At 40.4% G+C, this 22173-nt stretch overlaps 1 protein-coding gene across 4 annotated transcripts in view; it reads left to right on the plus strand.

Moving 5' to 3' along the window:
- septin9a (septin 9a) overlaps positions 1 to 22173 on the plus strand; it is a 334059-nt gene that overhangs the window by 238453 nt on the left and 73433 nt on the right. The window contains exon 1 of one of the 4 annotated variants that reach the window (XM_072242673.1): positions 4165 to 4334. The exons of the other annotated variants lie outside the window; for them this stretch is intronic. The gene's annotated coding sequence lies outside the window, so the exon portion shown is untranslated. Of the gene's footprint in view, positions 1 to 4164; positions 4335 to 22173 lie in introns of those variants that run through there. 4 annotated transcript variants of the gene reach the window in all.

Here is a 22173-nt window from a genome sequence, read left to right on the forward strand (position 1 = left end):
AGTCATTGTGACCTGACCTTCAGAACCTACTGACATCACAACTTGTGGGGTGAGGATTTAAATTTCCAGCTGAATATTCTGTATTTACAGGAAGGAGTCTGCTGCAGAAAATACAGAGCCACCACAGATGATGTGGTATAACAGCCAATGAGACAAAGTTTGATAAGGTCTAGAAATAAACAAAGGAATTTGTTTGGCATCAATAGAATATTATTAAAGAACTCATTGATTCCAGTTCTGTTTTGCACATATGATAATACTTAGTGAACAATTTTTCCATCTGGCTTTTTCCACTGATCAAAGACCTTTTCATATTTGATTTTTATTTAAGAATTTAAATGAAAAAATAAGTCACAAATGCATACAAAAACTAGATCTGTATTCTATATATTAGTTCCATTAGACCATTTATATGACTCTGTTATGGATTTAATATGTTTTAATTGCATAAGGATTTTGTTAGACACAAAAAAATTCCTGGAAACGCCCTGTCAGTGCTGTGGGATGACCTTCACTTCACAAACTGCGGATGGTAACTTGCTAACACCTGCACAAGGCCATTCAGGTTTTTGCAGGGTTCTTGTATCAATGATTCAAGTTTTTGGTCCAGCAAAGTGCTTCTGCTTTTAAGACGTCATTACAATACATTTGGAAAGATGTGAGGCTGCTGGAGGTTCACATGTGGAAACCTGCTCTTCACTACTGGTGTAGTGCTGTGCCACTGGAGATCTTGTGTAAAGAGGATTTCTGTTCAAAGCATATTGTTCTTTGCACAAAAATTTAAACACATACAAGTACTTCAGAGGCTGAATTGATCAAGTCTATGCACTTGTGAATAAAGTCCAATTGACCAAAATCAAAATATTTTCCGTAATACATGAATTACAATAATGGTCAATCCCAATCAGTGCGTATCTGATCAAATTAAGGCCTAACAATGTACTAAATCATTTTCTGGAGTAGGATGTTCAAGTACAACACATGTTTGCAAATTGCTGCACCAAACAAGTTGCATTCCCCAGTCCTCCATTAGCCCTCCTGTTGGCCTAACTCTTGCAATATCATCCCAACAATCATAATGCATTTTGAGATTGATTTTACAATTGAACATTTATTCAATTGCCTTGATTGCTGAATAAATTATTTGAAATAACCAGTGAAATAAAATTGCAGGTCATCCATGTTACTCGTTGGTCAGTAGTCAAGATCAAAAGCATTGATCTGAGTCCAACATTCCTTGTCAAACCTTGGAACAAGTTTACTTTGAGTCCAGCTGCCTAAACAAATTGAGTCTTATGGGCAAGTGATGAAGACTAATCTTTAAACTTTTGCTGGCCTTCTCCATCACTCGCTGATCAGCGTGAAATGGTATAGCCATCCATTGCAACCATCCTAACTATAGGATATTAAACTGAGGTGAACATTCTTGAAGTGTGTTATTGGGCCAATTCCTTCTCATTTGCCACATAAGGGCACTACTTTCAAGGAACGCCATGCACTCCTGGGATGATTTAAATTCCTTTGGCTCCCCCTCTGATTGTGTGCAACTCTTTTACAGGACAAGGAGCCTGCTGGACACAACTTCTTTTTGTTTGAGTTGCTGGTGCTGACTTGAACTCTGCTGGGAGCCCATATAACAAACCGAAAAGATCCCAAACCTTGGAAATCAGAGTCAAGACATGAAGGCTTGCAATTGAGCATCCACCTACGTAAACACGAGGAATTCTGCAGATGCTGGAAATTCAAGCAACACACATCAAAGTTGCTGGTGAATGCAGCAGGCCAGGCAGCACGTCCCTCTTCCTAGAGATGCTGCCTGGCCTGCTGCGTTCACCAGCAACTTTGATATGTGTTGATCCACCTACGTAATGTGCCTTTAGGAGAGTATGCAACAAAATGGGGAGGGGGAGGTTTGGATCGATCTTAGAGTAGTTTAAAAGGTTAGTACAATTCGATGGACTGAAGGGCCTGCACTGTGCTGTACTATTTTATATTCTAAAACCATGCCAAGTATAAAGTTTTAATAGACTTGTCTGCGGGTGGCTTAGGAGTCAAAGGAATCTGATGCTAGTATGCTTACCAGTAGTCGGTTCAGATGTAATTTCAGTTGACTGGATTCAAGAGAAAGGAATTTCAGGTTAGCAATAGTACTCTGTGGTCTGGCTTGTGGAAATCCGGTCCAAACAATGCATTTTAAGACTGAGTAATATTTTGCTTTTCAGTAAACATCAGTCTTTATTCTAAGCTCCCAACTCATTTTCCCATTCCATTTGAGCTTATTATGTCTTCATTCTTGGCTGGGTTTCAATGCATAGTTTCCTAAAGACATGTATGTACATGCACATGCTAACAGCTATATTTGCATACACATGTGTTCCATTTTTTTTTACTTGTCTCTGTTTTGCCAGTTAGGGTGATTTTTGGGTTTAGGACATATACATTTAACAAATGACTTTGGCTATCAGTCTTCACATTTGAAAATGTATTGTGCATTTAATTTGGAGTGCAGCTCTGAGCAATGGGTCCTAAAAGCTGTGAATCCCAGTCCAGACAATGCTGATTAAAATGCATTTGGATGTCTGTGGTGTGGATGTGAATCAGGTGGTGTGAAGGTTGTATGTAGTTTCAAAGAAAGCATTGTCCATACATTGTAGATATGGAATTGTCCTTTGATGTTTGGCATAAAAAATATCAAGCCCCATGTTGGACCAGTAGACCTTTCCACCGAAATCATCTCCATACGATGCCTGCTGTACCTTGTTTTGTCGAATAAAGAAGCTGTTTTGTATCTACTAGCAATTTTCTCCGGTGACTTTGTTCACATAACAACAGCAGCATTCAATTGTTATTAATTTGGTTAATTAATTTGATTTTTCCTTTGTTAATTATTACTCAAAGCTGGTTTGTCTTTACAGACAAGTCTGTAAATCAGCTTGTGTTGTGTGAAAAGTACATCTGGGAATTCTGAATTGGAGAGAGACATTAGGATGGTGGCAGTGACCTCTAGTATGTTGCTGACGATTGCACAGATAGGGACATGCGGAACATGCTATTGTGCAAATGGCTGTATGTTGACTGTTTCCACGGATGCATTCATTGGTTGTCTACACGATTAACACCAGGGACTGTTTTGATTCAAATTTCAAGTGCGTGGAAGCAGTCAGAACTGTCTCAGGGAGCTTCCTGGTAGTGAATGTTCACTGACCACAGTTCCTTGCTACAGGATAACCTCTTGCACGCTGGTCTTGTCGGCTGTCTGCTGAAGGTGCATGTTATGTTTCTGAGTTGGTAATTGTGGTCATGTTAGCCGCAGTGCTGCTTTACAAATGTGGCCTAGTTCCAGAGTGTCAGCGCTTTGACATTTTCTGTTGCTGAATTGAAAAAGGAGGTGTGAAGGCAGAGCTAAGAGAGATGTGGCTGCTGAAATCTGCTTCTCTGTGTTGTGTGCCAGAGTCATGTGGTACTTAGTAAAAAAATAATGTTATGGGAAGAAAGCCAGTGCTGGACCCTCCAGCATTGCCACTTGATATTGCTTGAACTTCCCCCAGTTTTTTATACCCAAACTGTAGCATTTGAGCACAGGAGGGTGATCTCTGATCAGATAGATTTATGAATAATGTGATATTTATTCTTCAACATTTAACAGCCTTGCTTAGGCAAATTGTTGGTCACTATGAAGTGATTTAGAAGTTGAAAAGCACAGGGAAGTGAAGATTGCAATAGAGTCTGCCAGGGGTTGCTGAAGTGGGCTGGTGGAATCTACCCCAACCTGTGGGCTGTGGAAAAGAATTGATGAGAATTTTGGAGCTATAGGTGAGGCAGTTGTGGGAGAAATAATTCTTGGCCTGATGAGCCATTGAATTGTTTCCAGCACCACACACATCTGGGAACAGATGCCTGAATGCACCCCTACTGGCATACTTCATTCGAATATACGATGCTGATGGGAGGATTATCAATCCCGGAGGTGGGAAGATGCAACTCCTTCCTCCTGGTGGCTGCCTAGACTATCATCACCAATGCTGCCCCTCAAACATTGGAGATTTTCTTTTCAGTTCTTCAGAATGTTTCCTTCAGTGAACAGTCACCAAGCACCTCCCTTTAACAGACTTTAAGAAATGCCCATTTCCTGCCTTTTCGAGCTGTTACTCAGTCAACAAGCAGCACAGAGAGCACTAAGTGTGCACTTGACTCATTCGCTGAAGTACCAGCACCGTCTTCCTGTGGTCTGTGCAGCCATGTGAAAAGACACGTGTAGCAGCATCTTACACTTCTCGATAGCTGCTCTCACTGGCTGCTCTCAAGTTTGCCAACAAGTCTGTCTCATCAATTAGGTAAGAGATTAAACATCTAGCACTTTTAATAATTGATTTCTTTGTGTTGTGCAGCATAGATAGTGCCAGGGAAAAGATACGGAGTATAGCAAGTGCCCTTTTAATGAGGGATTGGTGCAGGAGACTCTTCAGCAGCAATAAAAATGACTGAAACAATGACAGGCACTGAAACTGATACTAGGCCAGCAGCAAACCAATGAAAACTGTGTGGACTGAAAATGAGAATTTAATGACTGGAAGCTTTGAGGCTGTTTCAGAAAAATGTGAAATTTTAATGTACTGATAACTAAGGTGAAAAAGTTTTATTTTTTGACATTGATTGTTACTGGGCTGATCCAATGCATGCCCAACAAAATAAAGAACAATGTTTGAAATCAGCAAAGGCATCGTTACACAGATCATTTAACAAAATGGCCTGCTTGACTTCACACGTTCAGAAATTGCCCCTCCTTCATTTCCTAAAGTCCTATTTTTCCATGCCAAATAACGGTCTATTTGACCAAACAATAGTTCGATAAATCACTGTGCAGGGCAGTCCCAGTCTGAGGGCTTTCTTTTGAAAGAAAGCTGTGTAGTGTGATTGTTGACCCAAAGACTAAAACTACCTTGTTTTGTGTGAAAGCAAAACTGTCTTTTCCACTTCTTTGCTCCTTGCCTCTTGAGGCAGTCACTACCATTCCGTGACTGTAAATGACAATTTGCGGTTTCTTTCAAGTACGGAGCAACTGGTATTGCATCCTGTGTGCCGGTAGAGTGAATGCTGCCATTACTGCTTGCGTTATATACCTGTGCACATATTAAAGGTTTCTGCTGCAGTGTAAAGTGTTGTGTGTGTGTGTGTGGTTGGATCAATACTTCTATTTTAGCTTCAATTTGATTAGAAAGACTGCTAAAAGCATGTGCGATATGGTAGATAGAAGGGATTCGTTTTGTGAGAACAGACAGTTTGCAGTTGATCAGATCTTCTTGCAATTTGGGTTCAAACCTATAAGCCATGAAGTAAGAGCCTTGTGATAATGTGCACCCAGAATAATCTAGGTCTATGTTTAGAACAACCTCCATCCAGATAGAAAGAGGAAACTATTTAACTTTAACAACACACACAAAATGCTGGAGAAACTAACAGGTTAGGAAGTAAATATTGAGGGAAATAAGCAGACGATAGTTTGGGCCAAGACCTTTTAGCTTATTTATGAGTGAAAGTGGAATGGATACCTGGGCACAAATTAAGAGATTCCTTCATTTCCCATTCCATACAACTCAGCATTATGGACAGTTAAGACCTGGCCAAAGGTTTTCTGGTACATTGAGAAAAAGGTTCACTGAAATGTGACTTGAATTTGTTCGCAGGCTACAAACGATAAACAGAAACCAGAATTTTTTTCAGATGCTCTGCCAACAATATTTGATGGTATTATCAGCACCAGTTTCTTCATCTTCAGCATCCTAATGGTTGTCAATGACCAGAGACTCAATATTAATAGCCACATGATACTGTAACTCTAAGAGTAGGAGGGAGGCTGCATTTCATGTAGGGGGTGAACATCCAAATGCCTTTCCACAAGCTACAAGATATCAAATCAGAATTGTGATAGAATTCCTCTTTATTTGTGTGGTGGAAAATGGCATTGCAACTAGGTGTAAGCTTTCGCAGAGGAATTGTTTCTATGTTACTGTTTTCAAGTGACATGTCAGAGGTGGTAGTAAGCTATGCTGTTGAATTGCACATCCTGCTGCTGGAAAAAAAAGACATAATGGGAGTTGTGTGGGGAGTTCCAGAATTTAGGCCCATCTTTGAAAGAATGGTGATAAATTTTCAAGTTAGTGTGATGGAAGTGAGTTTGTCCTGTCCTTCCTAGAGGCAGAGATTTTGTTAGGTGCTGCCAATCTAACTGTGAGTGGATTTTCAGTTGGTACACACTGATGTTGGTACAAGGAATAAATCTTTGGAATGAAGGATGGGGAGCCAGTAGAGATGATTCTTTGCCCTATATTGTTTTGGTGAAACAGGGCCAGAAAGCGGGAGAATGCTTGAAGTGTGAGGGGTGGGAGGAAGAGGATAGACAAGCAGAGAGAGTGAGAGGCCAAGTGGGTGGATGGAGTGGGTAAGAGTGACGAAGGGATGGGGGGGGCTGAAAAATGGAGGGAGATAGAGAGAATGGGGGAAATATTTGCACTGGTAAGATCGCCTGCATCACTTTCAGCAAAATAATTATAATCCACAGTTCAATCATAATGAATTTCAGATGACAATTTAGCATGTGTAATCTCTGCTTTATGGCTGTTTGGCTCATGAAAATTCATGCTTAACTTAGTTCACAAATTACTAAAGTTTGTGAGAACAAAATTCACTTATGGAATTTTTGTCAAAAATATAAATGAAAGCAAAATGGGAAAGAAACAACAAATTTTCTCTTTTATTTTTAGGTGCTCAAAACAGTGGGGCAATAAGATTTAGATATGCTGTCATCACGTTGATTTGCCTAGTATATACAGCCAAGCCCCTCCTTTGCCACAACCTCGCCAGTCTGACAGCATGTGAGCAGACATCTCAGACTGCAGTTTCTTCTGTGAGGCATTTCCTCTAGCAGGCTGCACTATGGGGAGCTGCTGTAATGATGGCCGGCTTCCTAAAATTATTCCTCAGTCTTTACTCCACTTTCACTATATCACCATGCTTCAATTACCTCAGGACTTCTACATCGCCATTCTCTTTCCCTCTGATCTCCACTTCCTAAACCCTTTCCTAACCCATGAGTCATGTACACCAGAGAAATGGTTTCACAGGTGATGAGTGCAGCTTTGCCACACTGTTCAATATCCTCAGAGTGGAGAGGACGCAGCAAAGGACAGTCTCAGGTCTGACTGCCAACCCATCCTGCAGAGATTATCATATCTAAATCTTAGTGCTTCACAGTGTTGAGTGACTAAAAAAGAACAGACACAATTTGTTGCTTCTTTCACTCTAACCTTGTCTAGCTGTTACATTGTGGCAGTGAGTCACTTTGTCATCACTGATAAAATGGCTTAATATGACAGAAAACATCCTGTAGGAATTTATCTCCACTTGTAACATGGGATTCAATGGGAAAAGGCAGACTGGAACACCCCCCCCCAACTAACATGGAGATAGTTTGGAATAATTCTAGATATTATGTGTGCAATGTTATTAATCAAATGAAATACAAATTTAATATTTTAAATTAAAAATACAAACACGAAGGACATGTATTACAATTGTGACATGTTCGGTGTACTACATGTAGTCGCTACATAGTGCAAGGTGAATTGTATAAAGTGCAGTTAATACGGTGCAAACCTCATTGTCCAAGGATTTGAATTGACCTCGATATTCACTCAGATACGTTTTCAGGCATTGAAAATTTTGAAATAAGGTCAAGGGGTACAGGGATTGCAGAATGCTTGGAATAGTCTCTGATTCAGTTTGAGCATTCAGACAAATAACTTTGTAAACTTTTGATGTCATCTATACATTGTAGTGTTGTTGGATTTGAGCTGTGAGCCAGGGATTCTGGTATATAATGAGTTAATAAACAAATACCTTACTGTCACAGAATACATCTTTAAAAATATGGCCAAACTTTTTGTAAATATTCTTGTAATATTGCCCATTGAATGCTGAAGAAGAGCAGTGATATTCTCTGGGTATACTGATCAAACCAGCAGATTATCTAACATGTAGGAGTGTTTAAACCTCAGTAAGAGCAAATTGACTTGAGGTATCTTTGGTTATGAAATATTTTGAGGTATCCAAAGCTTTTGATCATTTAAGGCAGGAGATGTGGAATAAAATGATGCATAGCATAGTCATTACAAAGAAGGTCAAAATGACCCTGTCCATTTTACACTGTTGGCATCTGGAACTAATTTATACCAGAATGAAATAGTACTGCCACTATTTAGCTAATTTTCATTATGAATTGTTCTATTTGGATACTTAAATGATTAGAAATAGGATCAAAATTTGTACTGTCTCAGCAAAAGATGATAATTGATGCCTAGAAATTGGATTGCACAGTCCTGGCTGTTTTGGTGCTGCATGACTGAAAAAGCAATTTAACCCTGGTTAAGTTGCATTTGGGGTCCATTTCCAGATCCAATAAAGCCACTGGCAAATTTGATTGGTACTTATGATGAAGATGCCTTTGTAACCTCAATGTGATTTTCTTTTGGGAATTCATGTGATGATGCCATTCCTCATAATTCACCTGTTGGGGGAGTTTATTGTTCATAATTTCCTCCCCTGCACTCAACCCCATCCCTTCTTCTTTTTTGTTTTATGGTGGTTGGCAACCAGTTTTCAGCGCATTACTGCCACCTGCTAGACCTTGTGTTCCAACCAAATATGTCCTGGAGTTCTCTACTTTAGACAATCTAGTTCAGCCTGCAGTTCTCTATTAGCATCACTCTGTAGTTGCAATTCCTCGTGAATGCTTAATGCACTCATTAGATACTGCCGCAAACTGCTATTCCTCCCTAATTTTGTCACATGTTTTCATGTAGTTGCATTACCTCAATTACATTGATTTCATCTACATCACCTGTAAGACTAAAATCGTCTTGTTAAAGAATAGTAATTATCGTACGTTATACTTTTAAAATTGCTGCTTTTCCAAGTCTATCTGCTTTTTCAGGTTTTCCTTTTCTTGGATCGTAGCCTGCACTTGTTTACTGAGACCTTGGAGTTCTTCTTCATTTGCTTCCATGTTTTCATTTTATAATCTGATTGTAGATCATTCACTTTGCAACAAATTCCTTTTCCTTTTGTATCCTTGTAATAATTTCCTCCATTTTCCAATCTCTTTCCAACTCACCGTTGTTCTTGTCGGGTACTTCTATTTGTTGTTGGAGTTCTGCATATTTACCTTGGGCTTCAACCATAAAACCTGAGGATTTTCTTTAAGTTCTGAAACATTTCTTGACCATTTGCGATAAATATACTGCCATTAAGATTCCATCTCCCCTGCCTGTGAACTGTTGGATCCTCCATTCAGCGTTTCTTTGACTTCTTCCTCCATCCCTATGCATCCCGTTGAAACCTCAATGTCGTTCATGGACTCTTCCATTCCCAAGCTGCTGCTGATCTCTTTTTTGCCCACCTTTTCCCTCTGACTGACTCTATCAATCACTGACCTCCATCCCCCAGTGATAAATGTAGGCCTCCCCAAACCATTTTTACTCCCAACCCCCATCCTTGCTGTTAGCCAGTTTGATGGAAAACAGAGGACAACCTAAATGCACCCAGGCTCTAGTATCCGCAACACCCACCCCCCCCCCACTCCCAGCTAGATGTAGGTCCAACAGGGCTCACGGTTGATCTCCTACCTTCCACCCTTTTGAAGGAATCACTGGATTTGGAAACGTGAACTGTAATTGATAACACCAGTATTGTCACTATTCTACCCTATCAATGCTCATTCTAATTGCTGCTTAGGGTGCACTGAAAATTCTACCCAAGACTGGAGCCATATTATTCTGCCCAAAACTATAGTCTATGACACCAGAAAATATCTATTCTGTCCCTTCACTCTCTGCTGCCATTATGTGAACAGAACTTCATTAGGACTTTTCCACACTTTTGACTCCCTTTCATCCAGGACAAACGGGTATTACTAATTTCTTCAAGGACTTGAAACATCAAGGGAGTCTTGTCCAGGTATGTTCCATACTTCCTCTGAAAAGGCCTCCTGATATTTATTCCTCACGTTTTGCATCCTTCCAGTCTCTGCTATTCATCCCCAGTTGGTTTTCTGCCAACCTCAGTTGTACGATTCACATGACCTGTGCAACTCAGCTGATGTGAGGACATCTGTGGGCTTGTTTCCCATGTGCATCAGAGCATTGAGCCCTGAGCAAAAGCCTTTATGTGTTTTCCAGTGCAATCTCCATTGGGATTGATTTATTATTGTCACATGTACTGAGCTACAGTGAAAAGCTTGTCTTGCATACTGTTCGTACTGACCAAAGTGAATTAAGGCAGAGTGAGGTAAACAATAGCTGAGTACAGAATAAAGTACAATAGCTACAGAGAAATTGGAGTTCAGGTAGGTAATGAGGTGCAAGATCATAACCAAGTCGAGAGTCCATCTAATACATTTACTAGTCTTACAGCAGTGAGGTACAGTCTGTCTTTGAGCCTGGTAGTATGTGCTTTTAGGCTTTTGTTTCTTCTGAGATGGAGAGGTAGAGGGGGAGAGAAATACATATTATATAAATAAATAAAAATATATATAAATATAAAAAAATGTTCAGGGTGGATAGAGTCTTTGATTATATTGGCTACTTTACCAAGAAGTGAGAAGTATAGACCGAGTCTATGGAGGGGAGACAGTCACAGACAAAGCAGTTGATATACCAAATGGTGGTGCATCCAAATAGGATGCTTTGTGATGTTATTATTCTGGAAGTTCTCTTAGAATGCTAGGTTCAATGTGCTAAGCATAAACTTGTGTGAATTCTCTCATTCACCAGTTCCTACATAATCCTTCGGAGGTAGTTGCTGGATTGGAAAATGTGAATTGCCTATCTCGCAGGTCTGAAAAATGCACCTTTTAACTAGTATATTTAGCCTGACCACTTGCTAGTGTCTGAAGCTATTGTGTTAGACATACACTTTTTGACTTCTGTAATGTTCCCAGAAGAGGCCTTGCCTCTGATTGGACTTAAGTTCACCAATGCTCTTGTCCCTGCTCCTATGACCAGCAGGAATAATGTCATCATATTTTCAGGTGTGACCATGTTTCTCAACTTTATGACTCTCTCAGAGACCTTGATGTTATTTTTCGTCTTCAAACAATGAGGATGAACATTATCATTTTCATTTGACTTATACACGTGGCAAATGGCTGAGATCTCTAGTATTCCTCAAGCTCACTGACATATTTACCCACCACAGCTGTCTGCCTGCATTACTGCTTTGCCTATGAGACAACTAGCAAGAATAGAATTGCCGATAAAACATTCTCCAGTGGCTTGTACAACAATGCAGCACATCATGTGCATAGTCTTTAAAGATACAGTTGAATGCGTGTTCTATGATGTTGAGTTTACTAGACTGAACAGATGATGTATTCCAATGTGATGTGTATCGCGGTTCCTTCAAGCGAAGGAGAACTGTGACCTATGATGGGGATTAAATAACAACACGTTTTTATGTATATAAAGAGTTTTATAGCCACTTTACAGATCAGATTGTGACTAATGGGCCAACATCGATGTTTCACCATGTCAGTTTGTGTTGAACTCTCCCATGCTGATAGTCAGGTTGACCCAGATAGATAAATTTGCAGCTGGACATTGCTGTGAAAATTGGTTTGCAGCTCAAGTTCATAATAGGGAATACGCTCACATCTTTTCTTGTGTGTATGGACAAGCTTATTCTCTTGACATTCACCATGACATTTCTGTGCTAATCTTGTGAGCTGTACATAAGTGTCCATCATTATTGGAGTCAGCTACAAGAGCTGAAGATTCACACGTAATTTTTCTTTGATGGCTATAATAAAACTATTCATAATTTTTGTGCAACTCATTAATACGACAGTATGACGTGCACTGTGGAACAAGCACAGCCTCATGCTTTTTGCTTTCCTCAAAGGAACTTTCTGATCTGGGCCACTGGGAAAAGACACCCAGCAGAGGTCAGGAATAAAATGTTGTGTTGAAAGGAAAGTCTCTGTTATAGTCACTCCAGCCACTGCCGAAGAAATGATAATCATTTGTTGCAAACAGAAATCCTGTGTAAATTGTTTCCACACCATCGAGAACAAAGATTGCGTTATTAGGAAAGAAAGGAAAATATTTTTGATGTATTCAAGAGCATAAATAAGTAAGTCAGTTTTACTTTTAATCATTAATGGAAATTCTAAAACATTCAAAAACTTGAACTTAAATAGGCAAATGTTTCCTGATCAAAAATAAAAGCCTCCCATATACATATCATGAAAACGCATTAAAATACAAAACCACATTATTAATGAATTCTTCAGTTTATACTTTATGAATCCCCTCTTTTGAGGGACGCTTTGGAGAACCATCTTAAAGTGGTTGATACAATTGCTATTTTAAGACATTAGGCTTTCTCATGGTTTTTCATTGAATGAGGGAGAATCTTGCAGTTGATGAAAATCATAAAACTGAAATCGTAAAACAGGAGAATCTGAGGATAAAATACTGGCAATCCTCAGCAGGTCAGGCAGCATCTATGGATAGGGAAATACAGTTAATGTTTCAGGTTAAAGAACTGAGGAGCAAAGAACTTGTGGAGAAAATGGGGAAGCGATGGCTAGGGACATAAGATATTGCCAGTGTTTTGCAGTTCATCACACACTATTAGCTCCTGTTTACATTGGGTTAACACCTTCATTAAGTTTTGTTATGTGACTTGAACCATTCATATTGTGATTCTGATAATGGGCATACCAAATTATTCTCATGTCAAGCTGCATCTTTTTATAAAACTGAATGATCTTTTTTCATAGTACTTTGGGATGAGACTAATTTTAGAGTCTTTTCTCACTTTACAAACCTCATTCTGCACAACGTGTAGCCAAGAAACTGTTCTCATGAATTCAATACTAGGCTGCTTCAATGTCAAACAGAAATTAAATAGTTTAGTGGTAAAGCTTTCAAAAAGATCCCTTGTGGTAGGCTGATCCAGAAGAATAAAACACATGGGATCCATGGAAAATTGGATTCCAAATTAGTTTTTGTCATAGAAGGGAGAGGGTAGTGGTGGAGCCATATTATTCTGACTGAAGGTCTGAATGTGCCAAGAGGTTCAGTGCTGAACCTCATTTGGATGAAAATGTAGATGGGCTGATGGGCTAAATTGTCAGATGACGCCAAATTTGGCGGTGTTGCAGATAATGATGAAGGCTATCAAAACATGTGAGCAGAAAGAATGGCAGGTGGAGTTTAATCTGGGTAGTCTAAACTGCTGCACTTTGAGAGGTCAAACACAAGTGTAAAGTATAAAGTAAACAGTAGGACCCTTAAGAGCACTGAAGTACAAAGAGTTCTTGGGGTCCAAGTTGATAGCTTGCTAAAAAGTGGTTACACAAGTAGATAGCATACTTGCCTTCAACAGTGGGTTGTTAAATATAAAAGACAGCTCTATAAAACTTTTGTTAGGATGCATTTGGAGTCTTGTGCTTATTTCTGGTCACTATGTTACAGGAAGGGTGTAGAAACTCTGGAGATGATGCAGCAGAGGCTCATCAAGATAGATGTCTCCATTAGAAAGTATTTGCTGTAAAGAGTGGTTTGCTGAGGAGTAACATGATAGAAATCTATAAAACTGAGAGGTATAGATAAAGTAGATTACTTCATTTTTTTCCATGATGGAAATACCAAATGCCAGAGTGCACAGTGATAATTTGGTGTAGAAAGTTTAAAGAAGATTTGGGAGTTTTTTTTTACACACACACAGTGATAGATACTTGGAATGTGCTGCCAGGTGAAGTAGTGGAAGCAGTTATAATATTCAAGAGATGTTTAAGAGGCATATGATCAGACAGGAAAAAGGATGGTTATAAAGTACAAACGTTTGTAGGTGCAGGAAGATGGAATCAGTCTTGACTGTCATCATGATCTCCTCCTGTGCTATATTCTATGTCCCAGCTCTTTGAATGCATGTGTGTGTATCACATGTGCAAGCATACGCACCCCCTAATAATAGCCCACTGATGTTTGCTGAAAGCACTGACACTGTTACTCTGTAAATTGCTTTGAGTATGTAGATTAGGAACTTCTCTTGCATGCTTAGTCAACAGAAGCATTGTTCTTGTAAAACTAGAAAAAATTGTTGGTAGGTACTCAACTTGCTCACTCTCTAAACACTAAAATTTCTTGAAGCTACTTCAATAATACATTCCTTTGATGATTTGCATTGTAATATGGGTAATGATTACTCCTGCATTAATGTCCCTTTTGTTCGATCTTCACACTCCACACATGACTTGGAACAAGTGGGTGTGGCTTTTTGTCAAAGTTCAAGAGCTTAGCTATCAGTGCCTGGTAAGTAAGAACACATCTTCAGAAAGTGTTTTTATTTCTTTGCAAGATATCTGTACACTACATGGACGTGATTGATTGAAAGCTGCATATGGTCTGCAGCAAATTTTTAAAACCATGGAATGATAATGCTGCTTGCCGATGCTGGGGAATGTTACAGAGAATTTTATCAGTTGTTTATCAAATGGTTGGATTATGCAAGTATTCCTGATATGTTGTGTTTGATTGTTTGACCATAGTTTTTTAGTGACTGGTGACTATTGCAAGATTCTTTACTGCTTGTAGTACACTCAAGTTAATGGGGAGTATTGTGTAACACTCTACTAAAATAGTGTTTTTGAGATTGTATTTTAAGGGAATGGTATAATTAGATTGTCATTGATAGGACTTTGGCCTTCTCTTTTTCAGAACTTCTTGTGGATAACCTTACCTTCTCACCTTCACCCTCTCACCCTTACCTTTACCCCCCTCTCTCTTTCTCTATCCCTTCATCTCTCTATCTTTCTCTCTCCCTTCTCTCTCTCTCTCCCTTTTTCTCTCTCCTTCTTCCTCTCCTCTCTCTCTCTCCCTCTTTCTCCCCTCACCCCCTCCCCTCGCCCCCTCTCTCCCCTCCCTCCCCTCCCTCCCCTCACACCCCCTTCTCTCCCTCTCCCTCTCCCTCTCTCCCTCCTAGAAGTTTGTGAAGATTCCACATGACATCTAAAACTTTTACAGATTCTATCGATGTATAGTGGAGAGTATTTTGTCTGGCTGCATCACAGCCTGGTATAGAAACACCAATGTCTTTGAATGGAAAATCCTACAAAAAGTAGTGGATACGGCCCAGTCCATTGTGGGTAAAACCTCCCAAAATTGAGCACATCTACATGAAGCACTGTCGCAGGAAAGCAACATCCTTCATCAGGGACCCCGCCACCCAGGGCATGCTCTCTTCTTCTTGCTGCTATCAGGAAGAAGCTCCAGGACTTTCAGGACTCAAACCACCAGGTTCAGGAACAGTTAATACCCCTCAACCATCAGGCTGTTGAATCAAAAAGGATAACTTCATTCAACTTCACTTGCCCCATCATTGAGAAGTTCCCACAACCTATGGAATAACTTTCAGGGACTCTTCATCTCATATTCTCATATTTACTGTTTATTTATTTTTTATTATTATTTCTTTATTTTTGTATTTGCACAGTTTATTACATTTTGCACACTTACTGAATGCCCAGGTTGGTGTGGTCTTTCATTGAGTCTCATTATTCCATTACGGACTTATTGAGTATTCCCACAAGAAAATGAATCTTGGGGTTGTATATGGTAACCTATATATACTTTGTTATTAAGTTTGCTTAGTACTTAGAACTTTAAACTAGAGACTCAAGTCTGTTAGGAGGCTGCCTGTTCCTGTTATGGTAATGATGACATGGGGATAATGCCAATAGTGTTAGCTCTTGGCGGTACAGATCTTGGCTTGGGTACTGCATTGTCAGGAGAGAGTAGCTCTGAAGCACAAATGTTGGAATACTGGCTATGTCATTTGATCTTAATGGAGGTTCTGCACTACTTGTCTCAAGATCCTGTCCCATTTCTACAACTGGACCTGGATAGTTCAGTTTGTGTTAGTTTTCAGTAGCCTCATAACTGAGCAACAGCCGATCAACGTGCCTTCTCCAGATGTTATGATTGCTAGTTTCCACTAGCACAGGACTAGTTCAAGCCACCACCAGCATCACAGGTATCCACTTTGTTCCAGAGATGTCTTTCCATTAGACCATAAGAGCAGAAATAAGATATAGGAACAGAATTAGGCCATTTGACCCATCGAATCTGCTCCACCATTTCATCATGGCTAATCCAATTTTCCTCTCAGCTCCAGTCTCCTGCCTTCTCCCCGTATTCCTTCATGCCCTGACCAATCAAGAATCTATCAAACTCTGCCTTAAATATACGTAAAGACTTGGCCTCCACAGCTGCCTGTGGTAATGAATTCCACAGATTTACCACTCCCTGGCTGAAGAAATTCTTCCTCATCTCCATTCTAAAAGGATGCTCCTCTGTTCTGAGGCTGTGTCCTCTGGTTCCTAGACTTTCACATCATAGGAAATACCCTCTCTACATCCACTCTATCAAGGCCTTTCAATATTCGATAGGTTTCAATGATGTCACCCCTCATTCTTCTGAATTCTAGTGAATACAGTCGCAGAGCTATCAAGCACTCTTCATATGACAAGCCATCAAATCTAAAATCAGTTTCGTGAATCTCCTTTGAACCCTCTCCAGTTTCAGTACATCTTCTCTAAGGGGCCCAGACCTGCTTCAAAACTCCAAGTGAGGCATTACAAATTTGTTTTTATTATTCTACTCCTGTTGAAATGAATGCTAACATCACATTTGCCTTCCTCACCACAGACTCGACCTGCAGATTAACCTTTAGAAGATTCTGCATAAGGACTCTCAAGTCCCTTAGCACCTCAGTTTTTGTATTTTCCCTCCATTGAGAAAATAGTCAACCCTTCTACCAAAGTACATGACCGTATACTTCCTGACACTGTATTTCATCTGCTACTTCTTTGCCAATTTTCCTAATTTGCCTAAGTCCTTCTGTAACTTCTCTACTTCCTCAAAACTACCTGTCCCACACCTACCTTCATATTGTCTGCAAACCTTGCACGAAAACCACCAATTTTATCGTCCAAGTAATTGACATATAACGTAAAAAAAAATCAATCCCAACATACATCCCTGTGGAACACCACTAGTCACCAGCAGCCAACCAGAAAAATCTCCCTTTTCCCACTCTTCGGCTCCTGCCAATCAGCCACTACTTAATCCATGCTAGAATCTTTCCTGTAATACTATGGGCTGGTAGCATGTCAAGCAGATTCATGTGTGGTACCTTGTCAAAGGCCTTCTGAAAAACTAACCAATTTTCCTTTGTCTATCCTGCTTGTTACTTCCTCAAAGAATTTCAACAGATTTGTCAGGCAAGATTTTCCCTCGAGGAAACCATGCTGACAATGGCCTGTTTTATCATGTGCCTCCAAGTACCCTGAGACTTCATCCTTAATAATCGACTCCAACATCTTCCCAACCACTGAGTTCAGAGTGACTGGCTTATAGTTTCCTTTCTTCTGCCTCTTTCTCTTCTTGAAGAGTGCGGTGACATTTGCAATTTTCCAGTCTTCTGGAACATTCCAGAATCTAATGATTCTTAAAAGATCATTACTAATGCCTCCATGATCTCTTCAGCCAGCCCTTTCAGAACCCTGTTTTTAGTGACTTATCTACCTTCAGACCTTTCAGTCTCTTTCTAGTAACGATAACCCACACGTTTCATGCCCCTGACACCTGGAACTTCCACTATACTGCTAGCATCTTTCACAGTGAAGACTGATGCAAAATACCTATTCATTTTGTCTGCCGTTTTGCTGTCCCCCATTAATACCTCTCCAGCATCATTTTTCAGCAGTCCAATGTCCAGTCTTTTCTCTCTTTTACACTTTATGTATCTGAAGATACTTTTAGTATCCTCTTTAATATTATTGTCTATTGGCTAGCTTTCATTGGTAGTCCATCTTTACCTTAATGACTTTTTAACTTGCCTTCTGTTGGTTTTTGAAAGCTTCCCAATCTTCTAACTTCCCACTAAATTTTGCACTATTATATGCCCTCTCTTTTGCTTTTATGTTGGCCTTGACTTCTCTTGTTAGTCATGGTTATGTCATCTTTCCTTTAGAACACTTCTTCCTCTTTGGGATGTATATATCCTCTGTCTTCTGAATTGCTTCCAGAAATTCCAGCCATTGCTGCTCTGCCGTCATCCCAGCCAGTGTTGTTTTCCAATCATTTCTGGCCAATTCCCTTTACTCCACTATAATACTGATACATCTGACTTTAGCTTCTCCTTCTCAAATTTCAGGGTGAATTTGATCATATTATGGTCACTACCCCTAAAGGTTCCTTTACCTTAAGCTCTCTAATCAATTCTGGTTCATTGCACAGCACCCAATCCAGAATAGTTGGACTTCCAGTGGGCTCAACCATGAGTTGCTCTAAAATGCCATCTTGTAGGCACTCTAGAAATTTCCCCTCCTATAATCCAGCACCAACCTGATTTTCCCAATCTATCTACTTATTGTGGTCTCCCATGATTATTGTACTACTGTATTGCCCTTTAGGCATGCATTTTCTATCGCCCATTGTAATTTGTAGACAACATCCTTACTACTGTTTGGGAGTCTGTATACAACTTCCATCAGCGTCTTTTTACCCTTGCAGTTCCTTAGCTCTATCTTCCAACCCAATGTCATTGCTTTCTAATGATTTGATTTCAGTTTTTATCAACAGAGCATGCCACCCCCTCTGCCTTCCTGCCTACACTCTTGATACAATATGTATTCTTAGACATTAAGCACCCAGCTATAACATTTCAGCCATGATTCAACGATGCCTACAGCATCATATCTGCCTGTCTGCAACTGTGCTGCAAGTTCATCTACCTAATGCTGTATACTGCGTACGTTCAGATGCAACACCTTCAGTCTGGTATTCACCCTTTTCTATTTTGTCCACTTTTTACATTGCAATTCATCCTGTTGACTGCATTTTTACTTGAGGAACAGCCCTTCCTCAATGCACATTGCGTCTGTTTGTAAACCAGCTACCTCATCTTCAGCACTATTATTCACCTTTCCTAAGATACTTCTTGCATTGAAATATAGGCAGCTCATGAGACCATACGACATAGGAGCAGAATTAGGCCATTTAGCCCATTGATTCTGCTCCGCCATTCCATCACAGCTGATCCCAAGTCCCACTCAATCCCATACACCTGCCTCTCATGGACCCCTGCAGTGTATAATCAGTTGCTTGATCTTGCTGACATTGAGTGAGAGATTGTTGTTATGATACCACTCAACCCAGGACACTAATCGCATCATGCTTAACCTTTTGATTCCTTGTTCCAGGCAAGTACCCTCTCTCCTGCCCTGAAAATTCTGTACTTCGCTTTGGTCTCTCTGTTTGCATGGGTTTTCTGATTATTTAGCACAATCTGTTTTGAGTTTGGGGGTCTAAGCAGGTTAAGCCAGGAGCAAAGCTGACTTTTCATCAATGCAGTGGTTGGAGCCATTTTGGTGGAGGTGTGAGCTGTATTGGCATCATGTCAGTAAGAAAGTGCTAAGATGCTGGTTAGTATCCACTTCTCACTGAAGTCTTCAGGGCCTGTTTCTTTGTTTGAAGGCCATTAGTGGCTGGATGGTATTCTGCTCACTTGATGCGCTGAATACTGTTTGCTGCCATAAATGCTTTGAACCCTTCAGATAGGAATTGTAGGCCATTGAGAAAACCCAAAATGGCTAAAGATGGAATGTAATTTTTCAGCACACCTTTCAGATGTAATGCATTTCTTGGTGGCAGCTTTGGGCCATTTGGTGTGTATGTCCACTACGACCTAGAGCATGTGGCCTTCTACAGGTCCTGAAAAATCTATGTGACTCCTCTGTCATAGTTTTTCAGGCCAATCCCATGGGTACAAAGGAGCAAGTTAAGGAAAATTTCTCACTCACTGACAATGTGGGCATGCTTTGGCCTTGTCTTTAGTGGTTACATCCAATCCTAGCTACAAGAAATAGCTGTGTCTGATTTTGTTCATGCACACTATGCCAAAGTGTACTGCATGTAGCTTGCCAAGCACTTGCTTTTTTAATGATGAGCGAGTGAAAACACAGTAGCCCCATAGTAAACATCCTGCTTGGACTGTGACAGGGCTCAGTGTTGCATTTGACCAGCAGCCAGGGAAGGAGTGCCTGCATGTGGACCAAAAATTGACGTCAAGGGGCGATGATCTGTCAGTAGTGTGAATCATCAACCAAAGAGGAATTGGTGGAATTTTTTAACTCCAAAGATAATTACAAGTGCTTCCCGTTCAATGTGGGCAGAGGCTTTCTGCCTTGCTTGTGAAAGCAATTGGACGCTCTTCACCCGACAGCATAATGTGTGAGATAATTGTCCCCACACAATAGGGTGATGCGTCACAGGACAACGGTATGGGCAGTGATGGGTTGAAGTGCATGAGTACTTCAGATTGTGAAAGAGCGGTTTTGACCTTTTTAAAAGCCTCTTCACAACAATCTATCCACTGATGGTGTGTTGACATATTTAAAAGTTCATCAAGTGGTTTCAGCATGCGAGCTAGGTTAGGAGCAAAGGTTCCGGACCCTTATCCCATATTCCTTGAGTCTTTGTTGTGTAGGTGCTTTGAAGGTGCTCATGCTCATTTTACCCAGTAATGAGTAAGTCATAAAGTAGCTTTGCACCTCGTCAATCTGCACAGGATCTGTTCCATTGCTCACTGAAAAGTGCAGAGCTGACGTGATAACAAACAGAAGCCGGCATGATCTTTGTGAGTCACTATGGTTCAAAGTTCAAAGTAAAATTAAGTATCAGAGTACATACATGTCACCACATACAAACCTGAGTTTCTTTTTCTTGCGAGCATGCTCAACAGCTCTATAGAATAATAACTGTAAACAGCATCAATGAAAGAGCAAGAATATTGAAGACAAACTGTGGAAATGCAAATATAAATAAATAGCAATAAATAATGAGAGCGTGAAATAACAAGACAACGAGTCCTCAAAGTGAGATCATTGGTTGTGGGAACACCAGGAATAGAATGAGTGTAGTTATCTTCTTTTGTTCAAGAGCCTGACTTTTGAGGGGTAGCAACTGTTCTTGAACCTGGTGATGCAAGTCCTGAGGCACTTGTACCTTCTACTTGATAGCAGCAGTGAGAAAAGACTGCCTGAGTGGTGAGGATCTTTGATAATGGATGCTGATTTCCTACGGCAACATTTCATGTAGATGTTCTCAATGGTTGGGAGGGCTTTATCCATGATGTACTGGGTTGAATCTAATACCTTTTGTAGGAATGCATGGTCCACCTGTGCTGATGGTCAACATTTCCTGTGCCTCTGGCTCCACATGCTTCTGCAAGTACGCCTAACAGAAGTCGTTCTTGCTAATGTCTGTCCTTCAGCCAATCCTGCAAAAAGGTCATCAATGAGGGGAAGAAGGCATTGTTCAGCTCTAAGACCCTGCTTAATGGTTACCTTAAAGTCTCCACAGAGCCTTAAAGATCCATCCTTTTTTAAGATAGCAACCACTGGAGTTGCCCTTTTACTTACATACACTGATTCCAATACCTTACTTGGACCAGTCTTTCCAATTCAGCCTCTTTGGTTTGACGGTCTATGGAGCAGATCTTGCCTTCAGGCATTTGGGTGTTGTGTTGGGCTTAACAGCCATCTTAACAGTGATTCCTTTCATAGTGCCCAGTTCTCCATTGAATACTTCTGTGTGTTTCTTCAATATATCTCATAGACCAGCGCACCCACCTATCAAATGCACTTCTTGCCTGTTAGTTTGCGCTGCTCCAACCATGAGTTGCCCAGAAATGCTGGATAACTGCCTATAACAATGTGCAGTGCAAGTTTCTTTCTCTGTTCATTAATCTCCACTGTGACATGTACTACTCCCTTCAGTCGAACAACCTCACCAGTGTAAGTCTTTAAAGACAACTTTGCCCCCTCTGGGGTGAGATGCTGCAATGTCTCCCTGTGAATTGTCTCTGAAACCAGTGATACTGCAGCACTCCTGTCCACTTGCATCCTCACTGTGGCTCCATCCCACTACAGGGTCATCCAATTGCTGTCTTTGTGTCCTGAAACTGATAATACATGCCAAGCTCCTTCCACCACAGAGTGAGAGTCACTCAGTCCATCTTCAGCATCTTAATCAGGTTTCTTTTTGCATT

Source organism: Mobula birostris, chromosome 24, assembly GCF_030028105.1.
Source record: "Mobula birostris isolate sMobBir1 chromosome 24, sMobBir1.hap1, whole genome shotgun sequence".
Taxonomy (NCBI): domain Eukaryota; kingdom Metazoa; phylum Chordata; class Chondrichthyes; order Myliobatiformes; family Myliobatidae; genus Mobula; species Mobula birostris.